The 22,740-nt window shown below is 38.2% G+C and overlaps 2 protein-coding genes across 8 annotated transcripts in view; one reads left to right on the plus strand and one right to left on the minus strand.

Moving 5' to 3' along the window:
* CMSS1 (cms1 ribosomal small subunit homolog) overlaps positions 1 to 22,740 on the minus strand; it is a 247,671-nt gene that overhangs the window by 198,622 nt on the left and 26,309 nt on the right. The window lies entirely within an intron of this gene.
* FILIP1L (filamin A interacting protein 1 like) overlaps positions 1 to 22,740 on the plus strand; it is a 213,947-nt gene that overhangs the window by 166,732 nt on the left and 24,475 nt on the right. The window contains exon 1 of one of the 7 annotated variants that reach the window (XM_082059421.1): positions 11,596 to 11,830. The exons of the other annotated variants lie outside the window; for them this stretch is intronic. The gene's annotated coding sequence lies outside the window, so the exon portion shown is untranslated. Of the gene's footprint in view, positions 1 to 11,595; positions 11,831 to 22,740 lie in introns of those variants that run through there. 7 annotated transcript variants of the gene reach the window in all.

Genomic DNA, 22,740 nt, shown 5'->3' on the forward strand with positions numbered 1-22,740 from the left:
ATGACTCATATTGGTGCCTAATTCAGTCTGGGAGCAGGGCAAGAGGGAAAAGAGAAGCAAAACCCATGGCCCTGGGTTCAGTCAGTATTTTCACTGAAAAACACCTTCCAGTCTAAAGGAATGCATACATGAAGACTGATTAACAGTTTTAATTTGAAAGTTTGGTGCAATTTCACCCTGAAGCCATGCATACAATCTATGTTAAGACAACGAAGGAAATCACCTGTAGATCATCACAAAGTTCAGACTTCTCAATAGGGGGGGAGATGTTTGTTGTTTTTATTTGGTTGGTTTGGTTTAATGTGGTCTCATTTCCCACAGAGTAGGGACTTACCTATCTAGTTTATTTAGATGAGGCTTATGAAGTCCAGGTTCATTAAAACTAGACTGAGACCACACAAAATATAATGACAAACAATGCAATACCAAACTTTGGTATTAGTTTCATATAGCTCAAGAACTACAAACTCTATATCATACCTTTCACACACACACACAAGTCTTACTAAAAATCAAGTTACTTCTGAACTGGGTCAATTAAAGTTGCCAGACACATAACAATAATTTTGCACATATGGTCCTTAACAAGTGAATAACTCTAAAAAGTGCTTAAATCAGCTTGGGAAGACAGATTTAGTATTCCATAACCAAAAAAGTTTCTTTGCAGTATTTTTAGATGGATCATTTTCCAATAAATTAAAACCACAGACTGAGTGGAAATTGGTCTGCCTCTTTTGAATTCATTAACAACAGAAATTACACCACATGAAATTTCAACAAAACAGTCTATAAAGATATCTGTAAAACTCTTCTGGTCCTATTTGTTTCAGTACATTTAAGTACACTTACAGAAAGAAGACAAACTCTTAACCAATTCAAAATCTTATTTTTTTTTTTAGCTACACCCTTCCCAAGTGAATCCTATCCCCTATTATTTCACTTCATAGTTGTTGATAGGATAGTTAGGAAATGGTTAATTTTGCAAGATTACGTCTTCCATATGCAACTACCATTCCGCATCCCACCCCCAGGGTACAATCAACCAATAAAGACATTGTTCTGATTATGTAATGCTTATATTTAATATCCCACTTGAGAGCTCTTTTGGATGCAGAAACAACTATAGCATAGTGACTTTGCAAATAAGATGATGTAATGTTACTTTGGCAGTAACAAAACGTCTGAGCATGCCCACTGTGAACCCCACAGTTTGAAAGCCCAAAAGCACATTTCATTTGGTCTGAACCATTCAATTGCTGGAGAGCTGCGTCTCCCCTTCTGGCTTATTTGCTCTGTAGCTGTTACACACCTTCTGATACCAAAAACAGAATCACAATTTTCTTCAAAACTAGTCACACAAAAAAAACCCACTCCGAACAACCCACCTCTGTTTGCAGCTAACAGGTTCTCAAAAAAATGAATAAAAACCCTCTCCACACTTGCATTTGTTAAAAAGAACGTGAAAAAATGTTTTTTAGATAACTTTAAGCAATGCACAAGCCCAAAAGGCAACAGTCAAAAGGACACATGCAGGTTTTGTGCAGTTCTTAAAAGAGAAGTTATATGTGGAAATCCAACTTGTATCAACACACCTATAGGTCAGGAGTTACAAAGGTGTTTTAACTTGGGATTTACATTCAAATGTTGCAAGTGAACACACCCCCAGTACATACATTGTTCAAAGTAGAAACAGAAATAGCCTATGAAATGTCATAAGACCATGCACACACACACACACACACACAGAGTTTTAAACAGACTGGTCACCTCATGGGGCCTTATATAGCAGCTTTCTTATTTTTTGTCAATGAAGAAGTGGGGTTTTTTTACAGACGGAAAATAAAAAGCTTACCAACAGTTATACATTCAAATATTCACCAGAAGAATCACACAACAAAACAATAAAATTCTATTACCAACTCAGTAAAATTACTCTCACTGAAGAGGTTACTATGAATTGTGAGGGCGAGAACAACGTCAGAGGCAGAAGAATGAAGCCAGACAAACAAATCAAGACCAAAACTCTATTGGCAAATAAGGTGAACACTTCTCTTCGTTGTGAAAGAGAAGACCATTTCCACTATCCTTAATGCCATGGAACTGACAGCAGTAAATTGGCCCTATTTGAAACAAATATTCTTAAAATAATTCCATGCAGAAAGGCAAGACACAGCCATTTTCCCTTCTAAATTCAGAGTAAGGCCAAAGTGAAAAGTATGCATTTGAGACTCTGCGTGGACTACTTCCTGATTCGGGATCTCATCCCTTTCCCATTGACCTCCCTTCAGGAACAAAAGTGCGATCATAAGCATCCCTGCATTTCCAGTACAAATGCTAAAAATGCCTCTTAATAATTTCTTCCCAGTCACTCCCACAGGACACTTGCATATTCACAGGGTCCTCTCTCCACCTTCCAATAATCCACTCATGGATTTTCTTCTTTCAACATGACAAAGGCAAACTGGAACGTCACCTGACATATGTTAGCTTCTTTTATTGCTTTTGGCTCCTGGATGCACTTAAAAACCAGAGATGAGCACAGAATAGCACAAGAAGAAAAGACTTGTTAATATCTGGTGAAGTAGTTAAAGGAAATTAGAAACCAAACTTCACAGGGTGATTTGGTCTACCCGTTCCCTGCAGTTCTGAAAAGAAATAATTATACTTGCAAAAGGATCCACAAACATTATTTCCCATCTTCCTTTCGGATTACTTAAGATACTAATGCTGTTCCCTGAAGGCTATAGGAATTCACTACCAAAACTGGACAGCGTTCCTGCTTTTGAGAGATACCTAAAATAGAGAAGATGCTTCCAAGAAAGCATTTCCCACAATACTGAAACAAAAGTGACTATTCAAAGTTTGGCTAAACAACCCAAACTCTGTGACATGCAGACACATGGAACACACATTAGTACAGCATTTAAAGCTAAGGTATCACAAACAGCCCTCGGTCACTTCTTTCAAAGAATAACTAGCTGGAAGAAATCAACATCCTTTAGAACCATCAACGATAAAAGCTCAGAAGTCTCCACAACTTCTTTGTGTATATTTGCATACGTAAACTTTTCAGAGCAATTATCAAAAGATCTGGAGGTACTTCAGAAGTCACTGCCGCACAGACCCTGCTCTCCCCAGGCAAAGCAACCAGTCAGGGTTTCCACAAGCCTCTGAGGTACGAGTGTTTCTGCTCCAGGATTCCCTATTCCCATCAGAACTGCTCCAAGAACTCCAACCACCCACCACACTGACCACTGAGCAAACTATACATGGCAACATCTTTCAGGCATGACTTGCATTGATTTAGATATACAGAGATAGCTCCAAGTTAAGGCTCCGCTTACATTCCCAAGCCCCAAGGTCAAAGCCATTTTATAACTCTCAAATAAAGTGTTTATTCTTGTCAAGCTCTGTATAAGCTTATGTCACTCTGGACACACCTTAGGCTTCTAGCAAAATAACTCCTCCTATTTTGGTAGAGTTGAATCTGTGTATGCTCCTCTGTGCTCAGCAGCAATACCAAGAAGGATTGATTTACGTGAGAATGGCCTTTGGTCACCTACTATGGGGATTCTGAAACAAAAACAATTAAAAACAGAAAAAGAGGGTAAACCAGAAATGCATCAAAAAATAAACTTCACATGTCTCAAAACACAGACATCTTTAGAACAGCAAAAGTCAACTTAATCAAATTCTAAGAGGTCACGCACAACCAGGCTTCACGTACCCACCACAACATACCTTAGGAATTCAGAAAATATTAATACTTACTCTTTTACAACTTCTAGTTCTAGGCCTCTGGTTGTCATACGTGGAATCCAGAGCCTTCTTTAGGTATCATTTTAAAAGTTAAAGTAAATAATGTGTTGTCATTTCCCACAAAAAAAAAGGCTACAAGCAGTATCATAAGTACCATATTAGAAGAACTAGAATTGCTTTCCTCCATCTGCCCTTGCTAATGGCTAGAGTTATGCACAAATATTTACTTATACATACACTTCTGTATTTAGTTGGGATGGATGGAGGGACACATGTGGGGAACAACTCAAAGATTAACAAATTTACCATGCTTAAGTCTTTGTTCTGTAGAGTCACCTAAGAGCAGTAAGGTCTATGGTATTTTGTTGTACTATCCTTGCTAGGAAAACACAGCTGGGTTGAAAACATATGCCAGGGAACAACCTGAAATTATATGTCCATTTAAGAAACTATCTCTTTAATTTTTTTCTTGAGTAATAACACAGTCTGTTTATAAAATAAATTATTGACAATTATCAAATGTACCAAGATATTTTGTAGCGAAAGAAGGAACTTCAGATTTCTCTTATATTAAATTGTATCACTACAAGAAAGAATCCAATACATCTCTACATTTTATCTATTTCTACATAGTTCACGATAATCACACACTATACACACAACATTTATGGACTGTAACTGTCTTTCCTCTAATTAATATTAATCTTCATAATATGAGCTTCTGAGTTCACTAATCAGAGCAAATAGAAGCCAGAAATGTTTTGTGAGAATGCATGCCATTAAGTTACCAAGAGGAAACAACTTTAAAAGGAACAGAAACTTCATCCTTACAACTAAAAATAGGTAACCGAACAAAACAGATTAAAAATAAAGTACTCAACAACTTAAAAAAAAACCCAAACAAACACAAAATACAGCAGATCATCAAGCACTGGGGAAGGTTGCATGGAAGACTGTTCAAAGAGCACAGGATTTTAGGGACTTTAAAACGAATTTTTGTCTTTAGGTGCTGGAAGAAAATTCCCTTAAAATCACTTCTTTGCGCTTGAGTACAATTTTCAAGCATGAAGCAATGTGTAGGTTATTCAAGCACTTAGTTCATGTCCTGAAAACTTTCTTAATAGTCCATCCTGTTGACATAACATCCAGAGACATGAGATCAATAAAAGTGTTCCCAGATAAGGACATAACTTTAGTACTGCCGTGTTTAAGGTAACAGTACTTAATGTTGACATGTCTCATGCAGGGTGCCATTAAAAAGCCAAAATAATACCGTTTTGTATTTATTCTCTTTCCTCACTCAAGGGTTTTGTGAAATTTTTGTAGCAGACTCTGCATCTATGGAGAGTCTGAGTCTGCTAAACGCATTTCCCCGGGCCCAAGAGACTCCTTGAACAGTACCTGCTGTGGGCAGCGCTAACACAAAGAACTACATGGGACTACGCACTAGGAGATCAAGAAATTCTGTAAATACTTTTCCAGACTAGGGAATTGAACCACACAACTAAGTCACATTTTCAAACTATGAATTTATCAGATAGCTCAGCAATTCTGAATCCCAAAGGGATCAAAGTTTTATGAGTTACATTACATCCCTGGTAATCCACAATTTCAAATGGTCTGTATGGGATACATTTGCCTCTGCATTACTTCAATACAGATTCCTTGAGTAGGTATTGAAATAACCATTAACTTACTGTGCTTTAAACAGGGAGTAGTGTATGGCTACCGAAATCGTAGACAATAAGGAAAGCCTTTTAAAAGTGTATTTTTTAGTAGGAATTCAATAGTGTTTTACTTGACTATTGCAGGCAGTCCAGCAAAAAAATATTTTCTCTCCTTGCAAAGTTTGCCTTCCTTATAATCCATGGTCATTGTTTTACTACTACACTACCTTCCAGATAAGCCCTCTTGAACAGCTACATTTTCACGGGGTTAATCTGTAGGAGGCAAGAGAAGCCTACTCAAGGGAATTAAAACAATGAAATGGAAGACTCAGGATACATTTTGATCCTGGATTCTCTCTAGTTAACCACTAAAAAAAACAAAGAGTATGACAACTTTGTACTCCTATATGTATAATAACAATGGCTCCAACAAACCTTCTTACAGTTCCTAAGCTGCATTCAAGTTCACATTTACCTAAGCATGTGCCTCCCAAGTTTGTGCTCTCCAAGCAGCCCATGGCCTCAAGTGACCCCTGTAAAACTTGCAACCTGTAAGAAATGCACCAAGTGCCAAATCCCTTCTACCTGTGTCATGGGCTTTGCGCTCCAAGGCATCAGTAGAAGAGCATCACTCAGCAACAAGTGAAGAAACAACAGACATGAAGGGAAAGGCAGAAGGGAAGAGCTGGTCAGTGACATGGAAGAACTCAGGGAACCTGCAATAACTTGATCTAGTTCTTCACCGCATCTGCATCAAGCTTTGAAAGGAGCATCTGCCACTGACACCACGTTCAATCCCTGTTTATGCAAAAATTTGAACCAACTTCATTCAAACCTTCGTGTTTATTAATCAGACAAGAATCAAACTGCTGAGAAAGAGGTGTGATCACTTTGAACAAAATTACTGATTTCACAGCCTAGGTTAACACGAACAAAGGATCTGAGACAGGGAATCATGTGGAGTCAGATTTGAAGCTCAAAATATTCCAGTCACAGCATTTCCCTGAAGTTCTACAAGAAGACTCTTGCTTTGACTGAATTTCAAAGCACATGTATGAATGAAAGTAGGCAACTAATTACAGTGTCACATATTTTTTTCAGAGGTCTAGTGACTAAGGACAGACATTTAAAATATGCTCTGCTTCCAAGCATGTTCACAGGCATGGAACTTACTACTTTCCAAGGTGCCTCACAGCAACAGTCTTCACATGGTTACAACTCACTTGTGCTATTGCATTAAGACTGAAATGGATGTCATGCTTCCAGAAATAGCCCAGCTAGACCATATTTGAGGCAAGGGAGCGGGGAGGCAGATAAAATAATCTCAGTGCAGAACACCACAAACAAAACAAACCTAGAAGCCCAAACTGCTTCTTAAAACACACTATTGTGCACAGTTTTCATAGACTAGAGAATGTTATCTCATTTCATTAAGGAGAAAACATTACTTGGCTATATATGGTTTACACGGGCTAGGAGAAGGCATGCAAATTAAATTCTATTCATCTTTGGTTCATGGTAAGCTCTGCTGTGCAAAAAAATGTCTTTTTCATAAAATACTATCTTGGTACCATATACAAGAGGAAGCCATCTCACAAGCAGATATGGAGCCCCTGCCAGTTCTTCTTAGGAGAGAAGTCATTAGTAGTTAAGAGATGCAGTCATCAACTTCTCAAGGCAGTGCCCAACAAAAAGAGATCTAATTATCCCTAATATTTGGCTAGGAGTTTTATTTGTATCTGCCAAAAAAAGGGAGAATAATGGAATCTGCAAACAATAGGAGAGTTTGGGAAAATATTTCTTCCTGCTGCCAAAAAAATTAAAAACACACAGTAATGAAGATATTAATCTCTTTCCGTTCGTGGTCCATAGTAAAAGACACATGAATCTAAAGAATGTTATCTTTAGAACTTTCCCCTGCTTCTCCCCCTTGCCTTCCATGAGCAATCTATCAGTTGTCAGTTCATTTCAGACTGTCATTTAGCCATAATAGCCTCCATATTTCTCTTTGTAATAATCAGAAATTAATCTATGTGTTAGGATATAAAACACTAAAACAGTACTGATGAAATCTAAGACAGTGTCAATCACAATGCTAGGAGAAGTTGGATTGAAAACTTTTGAAGGATGCTGTCAGTCCAAGAAATAATTAAAGAGTGAGCCTTCTCCCACTGAGTTAATGTCAAAACTCCCACAAGCTTCAGAGACAAAGCTGAACACACACTGGAGAAAAATCCCTGAAGTCACATGAGTAATTAAAACATTAAGCATCAGATCTCATTTATGCAAGTCATTAAAATTCATCTTGTCAATCTTGCATGTGTTTCAGTCGTCCAGTATCACTTGCAAAGCTTAGGGAGACCACCTCCAAAAAACCAAGAGGTTTTAAGTAACGTAAAATGACAGTATTTGTACTTATGTAGGTGTCTATTTTGGGGATATGAAAGTAATCTAAAAATTTAGATCCCATGGAGAATTTTAAAAGCCTGAGCTTCAACAATACCTACATGAAGTAAATGTGACCAAGAGCCTGATTCAGCCACGCATTTCAGTATATCATCAAAATCGGGCTTATGCTGAAGTCCTTTGCTTTTTCAACAAAAATACACAGGACTACGTTTTAAGTGCTTTGTTGAAACGAGGCCCAAGTTCTAATTTCCTTTATTTATCTTAGACACAAAATGGCTAAAGGAAGGGGTCAAATGCTGCAATAGATAGGTTATGGGCTTAAGGACACTGGAACTGCTGCTATGAATTGCCATGGGAAGAAAAAGGAAAAAGAAGTAGTTTAACGATGGAAGCAATGGGAGGAATTCAGATAGTTTAAGATAAAGTCTAAACAACAGCCTCAAAGTCTTTTAGCTTATGTGTCCTCTCTTTTCCCTGCCTGCTACAATCTTCCATCTTTCCAGCTTCTATTTTTTTTCAAGCAAAATCCTGGGAGTATGTGGGCACAAATAAGGATACGAAACGATAAGCAGAGGGACTAGGTGAAAGCCATTGCAAGCAGGCTGCAGGGGGCAGCCCCACATAGTCTGAGGATGCACCAAATGATCTAATAAGGTTTTCACTTGGTCTCTAATTTCTATAAATCCACAGTTTCTTTTGCTGTCACAATACTTCTAAGTGCACCGATTCTGAACAACTATGTCTAGTAACTAAGGAAACTGAATTCAATTTCAGGGAGCAATGGAGAATGAGACAGGCCTATCTGCCTGCCCAAAGGCTTTTTTTTTTTTCCTTCAGTGAAGTTCACCAGCACCAGGATCCCACCTACAGACACTGGAAGGCACTGTAAAAAAATAGTAAAGGAAGGCTTCTCAGCAATTCTATTTGTTGGCTCAGATCAAGCTTTTCATGTTATAGTAATCCAAAACTTGGAATTTTTAACAATGTAGTTCCTTAACAGGGCTTGGAATAGTACTGTACTCTGTCCTTTATTAAGTTGTGACAATACAAGAGAAGGAAGTCAGGTCATTACACGCTCAGCTGATGGTCTTTGATAAAGCTGTTTTGCAGAAGGTCACAGATGTGCACTTTTGTATTGCAGAGAATTAATTAAGAAACTAGAAGTTCATACTTTGGCCATCCCCAGATGTAAACACGGACTTATAAACAGGAGGATCTGCATTCCCTATTCCCTGTTCTAGCCTGCCCCCAGACTGCCAACAAACTTATCACCAGCACTATCTGAGCTATATTCCTAGCAACCCCAGAACAGAACTGGACTGTAAGGATGGATTTTTTGATTACCAGTCCTCTTCAAAGCTGTGTATGGTCTACAACACCTGTTTCATGTGGGAGGACAAAAAATGCAGGTAATTTTCACATAGAGATAGACTAAAGAGATAGAAGCTGTGCAGGAGGTGAAGGCAAAGATATAGGAAAAGAAAAAAAAAACCCAACAATTGCAAAGGGAAGAAAAAAAATAACCAAGTAAAATACAGAAACAATAGTTTTCACTCTATGTATTTGTATGCTTGCACACACACACACGTAAATATGTAAAACATAACACATGCACATTTAACGCCTAGCTACCTTTCACAGATCTACTTACCTGACTCCTCCTGCAAATTTTAACTGGATACAGCACCCTCCACAGCCTGCTCTGAGACAGTACCTTGCACCTGCAGTCGTCCTGTCTTTCTAAACAGTCCCGGTAGAAAGAGTGAGTTTGTAGTTGAAGATGAAGTTAACTTCCCGTTCCCCATACCAAGGCCACCTGAAAGGTTTTCTGTAATCCAAATAATCGGCACAATACTTTTGAAATAAACCTATACAAAATGTAGGTTCCCAAAAACACTAGCCAATCAACTGAACAGTGCAATTTTAGGTAACGGACAGGTGATTTTTTTGTTTGGATTTGGTTATTAAATCTCCCTAGAATAGGAAATAAAATATTATCCTGGTCTGTCCGTTAGTATATTGAAATAAGAGATTTCATCATCTCCTAAAATGTTTTGGAAGGGTGTGTATACAGGTATTGCACTGTTCAACAGATTTGGAAGTTTTCTCATCAAGCACCCAAATGTGAACTTCCTCAAAAACTTTCAGGGGTGACAGAGCAGGATCAGCCCCACACACAGGTACCACACTTCTGAGTAAATCTTACCCAGTCACAGTGCAAAGGGCTGGCTGAAATTTTCCAGCTAAAGAATAAGCATCTTTTTCAGGCTACACTCAGGGTAAATATATGCAAGGTAGATAAGAGAGGTCTGTCTTTTTAATGAAACACAAATATTTTCATCACCATTTCTCTTCCTTCCTACTGCCATTATGTTCGAGTATGATAAAACAAACACAAAGCATGCAGTGGGACAGCTTAAGTTATACCAAAGTTTACCTGAAGACTAAAATTCAAATGCTGCAAATATACGAATTGTGGATGTACCTACTTTAACAGAGCCGCACAAAATAGAAAAGAATGCCTTTCAGGGGTCTAATTCATCCATAACATACAAGAAGTTTATTTCATTAACTCCTGTTAACCCTTAGTGGAATTTCAACAATAAGTTTTGTGCCTATTTCAAGTATTTCTTTCTTGTGTTCTCAATGTTTACTCAGGGTGTACACTGAAGGACAGGGAATACCAGAGATACATTTTAAGCTCTTCAATCTAAATCCTATTTTTTGGCTTCCTGCCTCTTTCCTAAATATTAAAACAAACGACTCATTTCTTTAAGACCTTCTTACTAAAAATAGTTGGTTGGACTGCTTAATTGTGTTAGCTGAAACACAAACATATGAAAAGGAAAGGGTTTTGTAGGAAAAACACTGAAGAGAAAAAAAAAATCAGATTTCATCTGGCCTTCCCATCATCACTTAGAGAATTGTTTTGTAGTTACATCATCAGGAAATAAAATAGTATCCTCTGAGGACCCCGACTCTTTACAGAAGGGGGGGGCAGGGAGGGGAGGGAAAAAAAGGTTTGAAGTTCATACTGCTCTCTGAGAAGTTCACCTAAATTCACAGGTTTTTGTCATATTAAAAGAAAGTTAAAAAAAAGGCTTGAAGTTCATATCACTCTCTGAGAAGTTCAGCTAAATTCACATTTTTTGGTCATATTAAAAGAAAGTAAAAAAAAAAAAAAAAAAGAAAAAAGAAAAAAAGAAAAGACCCCCCCCCCCCCGAACAACTAATTAAAGAAGATGACCTTGAATTTAGTTTTTCCCTTCTCAAATTCTAGGCTGAGACTAAGCGGCAAACTAACTAATCAGCTAACAACCTCTAATGACTTCATCATCACCGACAGAAAGGAACTGCCCTAACCCAAACACAGAATCACAGAATGTCAGGGGTTGGAAGGGACCTGAAAAGATCATCTAGTCCAATCCCCCTGCTGGAGCAGGAACACCTAGATGAGGCTACACAGGAATGTGTCCAGGTGGGTTTTGAATGTCTCCAGAGTAGGAGACTTCACACCCCCCCTGGGCAGCCTGCTCCAGTGTCTGTCACCCTCACTGAGAAAAAGTTTCTTCTCATATTTAACTACCACCTCCTGTGTTCCAGTTTGTACCCACTGCCCCTTGTCCTGTCACTGGTTGTCGGCCACCAGCTAAGGGAGACGAACGAAACCATTTCACACACACACACACACAGAGTGCCGGGCGTCCGGCCGGAGCCGGGAACACACCAACCCCGCTCCCGACCCGCCGGCTCCCGCCGCCGCAACAACACCCGCCAGGCGGGGAACGAGCCCCGCACGACGCCGGGGCGCCTTATATGGCGCGGCGATGACGTAATGCTGCATAGGCTCGGGGCAGCGCCGCGCGCCCGTCCCTTATTGTTTGGCGGGGCCGCCGGGATGCGCCTCGCAACGGCGCGGGCGCCACCGCCGAACGGCCCCGGAGCCGCGGAGCCGCAGCTGCCCCGGCACCTTCCCGCAGCCCAGGAGCGCCAAGGTAAGGGACAGGACGGGTGGGAAGCAAAGCGAGAGGCTGCTTGGCAAAGCGCTGCCCGCTCCTTGCCTTTTTCCTATTGAGATGCTTCTTTTAATTAACACAACTTGCTTCCGAAAAAACGGGGTGAGGGCAGAGAAGCGGTGAAATAACACCACCCACCCCCCCAAAAAAAAAAAAAAAACAAATAAAAAAAATGCAGATCTAGAAGATGTCTGGTTACTCGGAAGTAGGACGCACTATTTCAAGCGTTAGAAGTTTATTTTAAACAACTTCCAACGGAGACAAACAAGACGAGGAATTAATTCAGTGTTAAAGAAGGAGGTTGTTACGAGTTACACACGCTCTCCAAATAGTCGGATAAAATTGTGGCTGCATTTGAGGCTGTGGAAAGGGTCCAACTGTATTGTAATGTATTAGGTAGAGCAACTGCCTCTCTTTATGTTGTATTTTTATGCATATGCTATATATTAGAAGACATCTATGCACACGTCTCTAGGCACTTGCTATACTTTTGAACGACTTTTACTGTAGTTTACAGAAGGCTGTATAAATTGCCACAAACACTGCTCTGCAATAAAATTATGCTATGTCTGAGAGAAAAAAAAAACTAACTAGTTTAATTACTAACAAACTTTTAAACTCCTAACACACTGCTTCCCTCTTCTGTGTCTTGTGTGCAAGTGTCAAATCACAAGAGGACAGAACTGTCAGATTTTGATGAAAAAAAACTTTAAATCCTGGTCAAACAAATTACGAGGGTTTCAAAACCAGAAAACCCGCTGGTCTCTTCAAGGCTTATTCTGCTAGATGCCGAACAATAATTAAGTTATTAAATCCAAAAACATCAGAGAATGGAAAGCAGTTTTGATGAGGCACTAAGTACCTTGAAAGGTTAGACCTTAGTGTGTTTATAATTCACAACTGCATAGTATACAAAACTACACTACGCTCTCCCTTGATTAAGGACCGAACCCTGTCAAATCCTTGTTTATAGGAACAACTGCAATTAAGTCAATTGTACTGTCCTATTTGCAAATTCAGAATACCAAGTATTGCTGTCCAGAGTCTTCTGTGTAATTTAAGATGTTGGAAGAATTAGACTCTTTAAGACCTTTAAACTCAAACTCTACTTGAAAGTAAAACAGGTTTTTGTTGTATGTTTTAATTTTCCTTAATACAAAATTAAATTGGTATTAAATGTTTGGACAGCAGAAAGGGAGTTTTTTTCTGCTTTATTTGATGTTTTAAACCCTGAAAACTCCTTGTGGAAGTATATATTTTAGAAAAATCAAAACTGATACAATCATATACATTGCTACACTATCAAGTATAGATAAATCAAATTATCATGTGTGAACATTTTTGTGACTTCTTTTGCTTTAAACAACAAGAAAATATTAAGTAGTTATTTTCTACATGCTTCTAAAAACATAAATATATAGAGAGACATTTCATTTCAAAGATAATTCAGGTATTTGTGTATTATTAACTTTGGCATTTACATAAAGGTCACATCCATGTTTCCAAGATAATCTTCTTTGTAACGAGCAAAGTTTATACCTCTGTTGATGCCATAAGTCTGCCTGGCTATAGAATCGGGGAAGAGGGCACTGTATAGTATATATAGAATGGAAGAATCCTAGCAACCAGAACAAATCTAAGTTTATAGTAGAAAACCAATACCCCGGATCAGTATCCTAAGCCCCTTACAATGTTTTCTGCTCGCTATTCTGTCATTTCTGCAAACTTGCAAACAGTGTCCTAGCATTTTTAGATCTCTTTCCTGACAAACGATCACTTGATTTCCTACATATCCTATGTCCAGTGGATTTAATAATTACTACATTGTTAAGTTATGAAGTGGAGAAGTTAGCTACAATACAAAAAGATACGTTATGAACCAAAGTTAAGTAACAGACCTCAAAAATGTGTCTGAGTAGAAAGGAGAAGATGAAGTCAAAAGACTACAATATGATGAAGAAAAGATGTTCATAGTAATGCTACACATGAAATAAGGCAGTAACTGGAGAAAAAAAATCCTACTCATAGGTAAGAGACTGTTTCAGCTACTTCAAATCCAAAGGAGGAGGCCAATATTTATCAATTACTGCTTTAGCAATATCCAGAGTACCATCTGTACTGTGAATGCTGTGACCCTGATACAAAGCGCAACATCTATCAAAAGCCAAAAGAACTTTATTTCCCATAGTCTGTCTTCCTTAGATCGAAAGGGAAGGCATTCTTGACTTAATACAGGACCAGTTTTACTCTCATTTATACTGGTAGAAGTCCAAAATAATTAGACTGAGGTATAATTATTAAAATGTCTCACTGTTGTTTCTCCCTCACCTCCAGCATTACACTCCTTTTTTTTTCTTTTAGATTTCTTAATATGCATTGAGACTATCTTACTTTAAACAATTAAAATGTAGGCTTGTATCATGTAGCAATAGACAGTAAAGGAAAATAATTATGACATAATTCAGTCTTCAACAATTGTATTTCTTCACTTAAATTTCTTTTTATAATAACTTTTTACAACATTCAACGTAAAGAGCAAGCATTTTAAGACAAGTATATCCTCCAGAAATGAAAGTCAACTTCCTATCAAACTGCACTGAAGCTTTGTTCCTTCCCCATCACTTCCCTCCACTGCGAAATGCTGCATAACTGCTGGCAGTCAAATTTTTAGAGATTTGACCCAGAAGACCAAGGGATATAACTTGCACTTGTTTTATTTTTCCCATCACTACTAGTGAAATAAACTTATCACTTGATTTTTGCTAATGGCACTTTCATATTTACCCTGTACTACTATGAATTATATTTGCCATTGTCATGGGATAAAAAAAAAACAGCATGGTTTTGCTCCCAGCAAGTTTTCCCTCTGTGGCAGTTGTTAAAAGGCTGGCGCTCTTCTTCAGGAAAAAGTCTTTACCAGAGCATGGGCAAGTAAGCAACCACTGCTCCTCTGGACCTCTCCTGCAAACAGCTTCTCTCAAATCCTGGGTGTGGTATTACCTGAATACTGTTCATTAAAGAAGCAATTAAAATATTTAAGTCGTAGAAGCAATTAAATATCTAAGTCAGAGAATCCTAAGGAGTTTACAATGTAGGCGGATGTATCTTTAAAAACCATCCCATAAAATTTTAGTTCTGACTCATTAATAGTTCCCCTTAATACATTAGCATGTCATCAAGTTGATTTGAGCTTAGAAACTGTGTCTTAACAATACAAGTAAATTACTTTTAATTGCTTAGGTTTTTTTTTTTTCTCATATTGAATAGATTCTGCTATGGCATCCTTGAGGTTTATGTTGAGCTTTTTTGAAGTGGTTCAAACCTTGGTTAGTTCTGCCGTTCACTAAACTGTGTTACTCAGCTCCAAGATAGTAAGAGGCATTGCTGAAAAATTCTAAATATAGCACCCAGGCTTGCGATTTAAGTGAAGTAATGGACATTTTGAGTCTTAGCACCTCTCAGAATGTTATGCTGATTTTGTGGTTTGCTGTGTTTCCTGTCAGCGAGACAAAAATCACTTTGATTGCATGTCTAGGGCACCATGTCATTTCTGGAAGATCAGTAACAGCACTCATGCTGATGGACCAATGGTTCACACTCAGACATTCACAGCTCACTTTCCTCAAGCATTCCTAAATTTGAGGAAAATAAGCTTGAAGATTTTCTGTGGCAGCTTGTGGCCTCCAGGTGAAAACAGCACAAAACCAACACCTCCCAAGGCACTGACTCCTCACCAGAAGAACAGAGCTGAGGTGACAGCAAAGAGGTGAATGTTCATGCAATAAATGAATGCTAGCTGAGCAAACACCCAGCAATATCACTGTATAACCCTCCTTTAATAACAAATGGAAAGCTTGGGGGTGAAAGTTCAAACCAACCTTGCTAGACAACATTTCAACACAACTCAAAGTCCTATAGCCTTGGTCATCCAAGTTGATAAACGCACATACTTTTTCCCTGATGCAGAAGTCACCTTTTCTGCTACAGCTCATTGTTTATATCATGATAATGTAACACAACTGCTTGACTTCACCCTCAAGCTCGGTAGGTGACCTATGGACAACAACCAGAAAGTGGCTGCTGAGGTAAATAAGGATTTAGTCCACTTTGCTTCACTCTGCGGGCTCATAGAAGCTTGGCAACCAGAGCACACAACCACCTAACTGCTTGTGCTTAAGCTTCAACAAATCTTTACAGACCTGCTCCAGGGTAGGGTACACAAAGCTCCAGTGAACATGTCTGAAAATGTGGACAGAAAAAACTAAACACTTCTGACAAGAAAAACATTAATCTTGCATACATTTTGGGGATGTGAAAGAAAACATCAACCAGATTTCATTGTCCTTTATAGGCTTTCAAAGGCCTGGGAAAGAACACAACAATTGCACTTAGAAGAAATGATAGGTTAGAGTTCTCAAAGATCTGCCTTAAACCTAGTATTTAAAGCAATTCCTTTCAAAGTCATTGCAAAGAGTGAATTTGAAACTTTGTCCTCTTTTATTATAGACACAAAGCTCATCTAGTGTTTGCATAGCAACTACTGCAGCAATAAGAACGTAAGAGAAAGAGGAAAAATTTTAAAAACTGAAATGAAGCAGCAGGTTGCTACCACCATGAGAAAAAAAACACAGAAGACTGGCTGTTTAAAATGGAAAGTAATGCACTCATAAAACTCACATTTTAATCACATATTGGATTTCAGCACATGGACAAAACCATCCTAGAGAAAGTATAAGCTAACTGAATTCCATCAACTTTTTATGGATTTAATCACTATTCTGGTAAAATCTGCATAGCTTTCAGTCATCGAGTCAAATTATGAAGAAAATTAGGAAATTTTATTCACCATTAAGCTTGGCTTACCCCAAACTAATGTCACCTACCACACTCCCAAACATGATTCTGTTCTATTTAGCTACACAGAGGTTTCTCAGAAGAACCCTAATAAATACCACAGTTATTTTTCTTTTCAGCTTCAAAATGCTCCCCCCAGTCAAGCTTGTTCTCAACCTCAGTAGACCCATTCTGTTTCAGATCCCTACCTAGAAAAGAGGAAAATGAGAAATCACATGAGCCTAATTTCTTCTTTAAATTTTGGTCACTTGAATCTGGCCATACAATGGCTCCACGTTTGGGGCAGCCAAACCCCGACCTAAATATTTGAGATCCAGTGCTGAATATACTGACTTGGATGTAGAAAGCTGGAAAAACCACAATTTGTTAATGCTCAAAGCTGAAGCATTTTCTTAACATGTAAAATAGTGCTTCCATGTGAAGAAAGTCTTTTCACTAGCGGCCCGTGTCATTCCCAAATTAAATACTGAATTGGCTCCAATGAAAAGGCTACCATGAACCTCGTCAGGCTTAAAACTTCTCCTAAAATATATGTTTCTAAAAACATATCTAATATATAAATGGGTATGTGCATTTGCTTGCATATGTGTAAGCAGAGCAGGGGGATAAAAGGCCTCTGAAGCAAAGTCAGCAAGTACAGCTTCAATATAGGTCAAATCACGATGGGTGAAACAGACTGCTTGTGAGGGTGGTATGGGGGTGACACCAATCCATGGAGAACATTTAGGCTCGTGCTAGGAGATGCACACACTGATTCTTTTTCCAGAAAGCAGCAGGCAACAGCTGACAAGTATCTTCAAGGCTACAGATTTTTGCTAACTCCTATAAAGGAGAAGGGAAAAAAAAAAAAAGTCACATGGCATACAAAGTAGCAGCCACTTCGGAAAGTGTCTGCTCACCCTTGTTGTGTTCCCATCCTCTGCTTAAAGCTCTAGGGGATTACTGCCATCTTGTAGAATGCAACAATTATCCTATTTCAATCAGGATTAACTAGGTGGGGGGAATCAGAATTTGACAAGATAACATTTTATAACCTGTGAATGACCCACTCACATATCCAGGCTAAAGCAGTTAACCACACAACTAGCAAGTTCTGTCTAGAGATGAATTGTGTCTTTTTAAATTCAGCATTTGAAATCACGTTATAAATTAATGATAAAAGCTAAAATGTATTACATCAGAAACATACTGTACATGAAAGCATGCTACAGCTCCTTCATTTTCAGAGTGACATCTGAAAATAGGAAAATATAACCTAAACATCACAGACCATCAGCCAAGAGGCAAGAGATCAAATAAGGCATGTAGCCAAATGCCCTTCAGTCACATAAGGATACTGAGTTATAAATCAATTTCGGGTACAATAATGAAGCAGGGAATGTTTGGCTGAATTAACAGTTGTTTGAAGAACAGGGAACACTTGGAGTCTAGATGTCATCATATTGAAGGGGCACGGGAAGTATACATGCACATGACCCTCCTTTTTCCTAAAAAAGACTTCTTTCTATGACAGTTTTTGAAAGGCAGAGAGAAAAAAATGGAAAACAACTAATTATGGAAAAAGTAAGTATCTCTCTTGGCTTTAAGAAGACTGTTCAGATCAATTTTAAAAGAGATTAAGAAAGGTCATAGAATAGCTAGAAATAGTAAAACCCACTTTTTCACCCTAATAGTTTAGGGTTTTTTTCCTAATAAATAGAGAAACATTTATTTTCCAAAGCAAGCAACAGTTACTCCAGCTGCTGAACACACATGCAAGTAGCTAGAGAAAAAAAAAATATTCTAGATACAAACTGTTATTGGCACTTTGAGTGGATACATGACTAAATGACCCAGTTTTCTATTATGCTCAAGCAGGGTATTTGATCTTTAACACAGTGAACTATCAAGGCTGCAGAATAATGGAAAATCTTACTTCAACACGATAATCCACACACCTGATAGTAAAAGTTGTTTCTTTTCGCTAAACAAATCATCACAGGTGAAAAGGCTACTTAAAATTATTATTTGTTATTTAAATATGTGAATTAGATCTACAAAGTAAACCTTGGTTAGAACTATAACCATTAAAAAAATTCTCAGACTATCATCTTCCGCTCTCCACTGTAGCTTCCTGTCCTGCAGTCTAAAACCAATGTGTTAGTCCTCTTTGAAGAGGATCAGTTTGGAGAAAATGTGTAAACATAAATCCTGAACAAGAGCACCTGTGCAAAGGACTAACACACTTTAAACAGGAATGCATTGACTTTGCACCTTCAGATGATTCACCAAGTTCTCCCAGGCCAATGTGGACCAAGGTCCTACTGAGAAAATGCAGCTTCCAAACATCCTACACTTCAAGACCAAACGCATTCAGATACAGGAGACAAACAAGACATTTAGCAGGATTAGGACAGATAGCAAGAAAATGAATTATCTCCCAGGTAGCAAAGTCCCCAGAACTAGAGAGCTTCAATACCTCAAACTGTGCCCAGAAGCAACTCGTAATACATCAGAAATAGTTTTAATACAATTTACTGTTTGCAGGAAAGTAGCAGCATTCTTCATCACTTGTAGCTTCAAAGCCATCCTTAACTAGTTAACCATGCTGCAATGCCTTGCTACAAACTCGCTTTCACTTGTGTCCTCCAAGATGAAGTGCTGGCCAAGTCTTTGAGAAAACAGACGCTCTCACATTACCAGGTCTACGGGAAAAAGGTACAAATTTAGCTTAAAAGTGAAATATCTGTTTGACATTAGTGTTACAACTGCTCTTATCAATTCCAGTCTTTGCTACTATAAAAAGTTGCAACTGTATCTGCAAACCTGATTAAAGTGTTCAAACACTCAGAATTTATTATATACATACACAGAGCTACTTCAGGATGTATGTATATAATAAAGATTACGTGGGTACAAAGAGGACCCTCAAGAAGTCATGGAATTTTATCCTGCACAGGAGCGACACCACCTACATCATTCCTGAGGAATGTTTGTCTAATTGCTTTTAACTAACCCCATTCCTCCAAATGATGGCAAACTCAAAGTCTCCCCAGACAGTCCCATTCAGTACTAAAGTACCTTTCTTCAATTTGCAATGTTTAATCTGTGTGGTTCTAACCACAATTTCAGCACATAAATTCTTGTCATGTGCATTGAGCGTGTGGAGAACATACTAAAGTTTGCAGGCAGCTTCCACCTGTCCAAAAGCAAGTGGCCACTGTTTGACTGAGCCGCTTATCCAGGACTGGCAGCAATGAGGAAGACGCCTTCATTCAGTTCAACAGAGGAAATGCGTGTGGCACTATGGAAAGTTCTAAATTTTACCACTGCTGATGACTGATAACATACAAATAAGGTCATGGTTAGCATAAGAGATAGGCACAGTGCCTGTTCTGCTCGTGGATGAAAATGTGGCCCCAGACATTTATTTCTGTATAAAATGTGTGTTAAAATTGTTTTAGGGAACATCCAGTTCCTGTAAATGTTATGGGAAAATGACATTTACCACTAACCAGCCTCCTCTGAGTAACATGATGTGTTATTGTTGGCTGAGTGCCATCTTCTGTCATACCAAAAATATTAACTAATTGAAGTTAAAAAAAGTTTGTATGAATTGGATCCTTCACAATTATGCCCAGTTCTGGTCAAGACAGCAGCACTAGCACTGCGCCAGGTGAATCAGATGCCAGAAAAAGCATCTATTTTCTCAACTGTCCCCCAGAAAAAGCATCCAAAAAACAGAGGTCCACCTTGAACTTGCACACTGTAATGTAACATACAGGATAAAAAACTCAGAAATTTTAGACACAATTTACCTACTGAAATTGCTTAAAGAAGACAAAGATTGTTCACTTGATCAAAAACCAGTATTATCATTAAACTGAGGAGTGTAAAAAGATGACTTAAGGGTTACAAACTTACACAGAGCTCAAGTAACTGACTCATTCAGGGAATCGGGACTTCTGCAAACTCCTCAGTCACTTGAAGGATGCAGATTAAATAGCCAAGCCAAAAATTCAGCTCTCCAACTATTACACTACCATCAACAGTAACACAGCATGGCAGTGATAACTAAGCAGGATTTGCCTCATACAAACTAAACACACATGTCCAGGGTAATCAGTGCTAGTAGCAGCCTGATCAGAAATTTCCAGAACTTGAGCAAGCTGCACTTCCTTTTTGTGCCTCACCTTCCCACAGAGAACAGGGTGGAGGCAGACTGGGCTCTAAAAGACACTTCTCAAGATCTCAATTAACTCCTGCTGTAATTTTTCACTGGCTAAATCTTAGCAGTAGGCTCCAGTGGTAACCATTGCTGGTGCTGACACTCCACACAGACAATGCAAATGCGTCCGCCTGCCCATGGAGAGGAAAAACACAAAAAAGAATGGAAAAACACTGTCCTGTTTATCTCTGTAGTACTGAGTGTTTTATAGCACTGATGATTTAAAAAATGGCTCAATAACTGTGGTCAAGTAATAATGTTCTAGCAGTAATGCTTTAAGTACACATTTAAAGCAAAATTCGGGTTCTTAAAGACACGGGATCTCTCCCATCAATTTAACTTGTTATCATGCAATATCAAATGCAATCATTTCAATGACACTGTCATTTAAAAATCACAAATAATAAAAAGCAGTAGTTGTCTTGATTTATTTGATGTACTTACCATACTTTTAAAACCTCTTTGGATTAATTCTCAAAATAATGTTACAGTAAGTCAACACTGCTTTTCCATTTTAAGAAATCTGAAGTCCAGGCGCAAAATTTTACTTGTTAAATATGAAGAAAATACAGAAGCAGGACCTGGATTAGTAACTGAGAAGTTCTGCCTCAGTCTTGTTGCTTTGACCCCTATACCACATCTCTTGTGGTTCATCTTTCCATTTCCTTCTGAAAGCTTTCCATCTGCAAAACTATGATTTCCTGGCTGACGTAAATTCGAAGAGTTCCAAATTCTGGTGTTGCATATGAAATTACTTGCTTTATTTCTGACTTTACAGGCAGTGTGGAGAGAGAGTGAGAGAGACAGAGAAGGAGAATGGATATGTACTACAGTAATAAAAAAAAAAAATCCCAAACTACTAACCAACAAAACCCAAGTTGTATTCATGTGAGCTGAGTTACTGATGCATTCAGAACAGATTCTGAACAGAAGAGGATTAGCAGTCACGCTACGTGCACAATTACGTAGCAGTGAAATGGCAACAGTAATAGATACTGAGTTCAAAGAATAACTGAAATAGCTGCTAAATCTAGAGAGGTGGAAGAAGGAAGCAGAGTGCATCTGAAACGGTGACAAATCAGAGCTCAGCTCACAATTCATTGTGCCATGTTTTCTAGTAGCTGAACTCTGGGACCCTGAGCTTTAAGGCTAACTTCAAGTAAAGCTCATTATTATTGTGGTCTTCTCAGGTCAGTGCTCATTTACAGTGTTTTTCAGGATATGCAGTCAAGAAAAAAATAATTAAAAAAAAGAAAACAGAAAAATCTGGCAGCAATTTAATAGCATTACAACTTCTTGACTCCCACCTAGAAGTCCTGCACCTTTCAAAATCTCAGACATTGCGAATGGCTACCACTACAAGATTAGAAATGAACAGACAATTAATAACTATCATCTTGCATATTCAAACAGTTACTACCATAGAAAACATCAATACTTTTTACATACGACTGGTGTTTCTGATAGGTGATTTCCAAGAACATCTAGATACAAAGAGAAGATAATTCAAGAGAGAAAAATATTTTCTTAAACTGAGGTTTCATGATAAGACAAAACTGAATTTTAGCACTCAATTAAAATTATTCCAACTAGAGGTGAATGTTTATCCAATCTTAAATTAACCAACATAAATTTGTTAAACATTTCTCATGCCATTTACTGTCACCCAATTTGCACAGGATTTCATAACATTTATGATCGCCATTATCCCTATATCACCAGGAAGAATATTCAGCAGCTTAGTAGTTGTGAAACCAGTCACCAACAACATTACTGTTCCAGATTAATTAATTTTTAAAAGAATATATTAGCTGCATATGTTTGCTCA

The sequence above is a fragment of the Streptopelia decaocto genome, assembly GCF_964273445.1.
Source record: "Streptopelia decaocto genome assembly, chromosome: 1".
In the NCBI taxonomy this organism is placed as follows: domain Eukaryota; kingdom Metazoa; phylum Chordata; class Aves; order Columbiformes; family Columbidae; genus Streptopelia; species Streptopelia decaocto.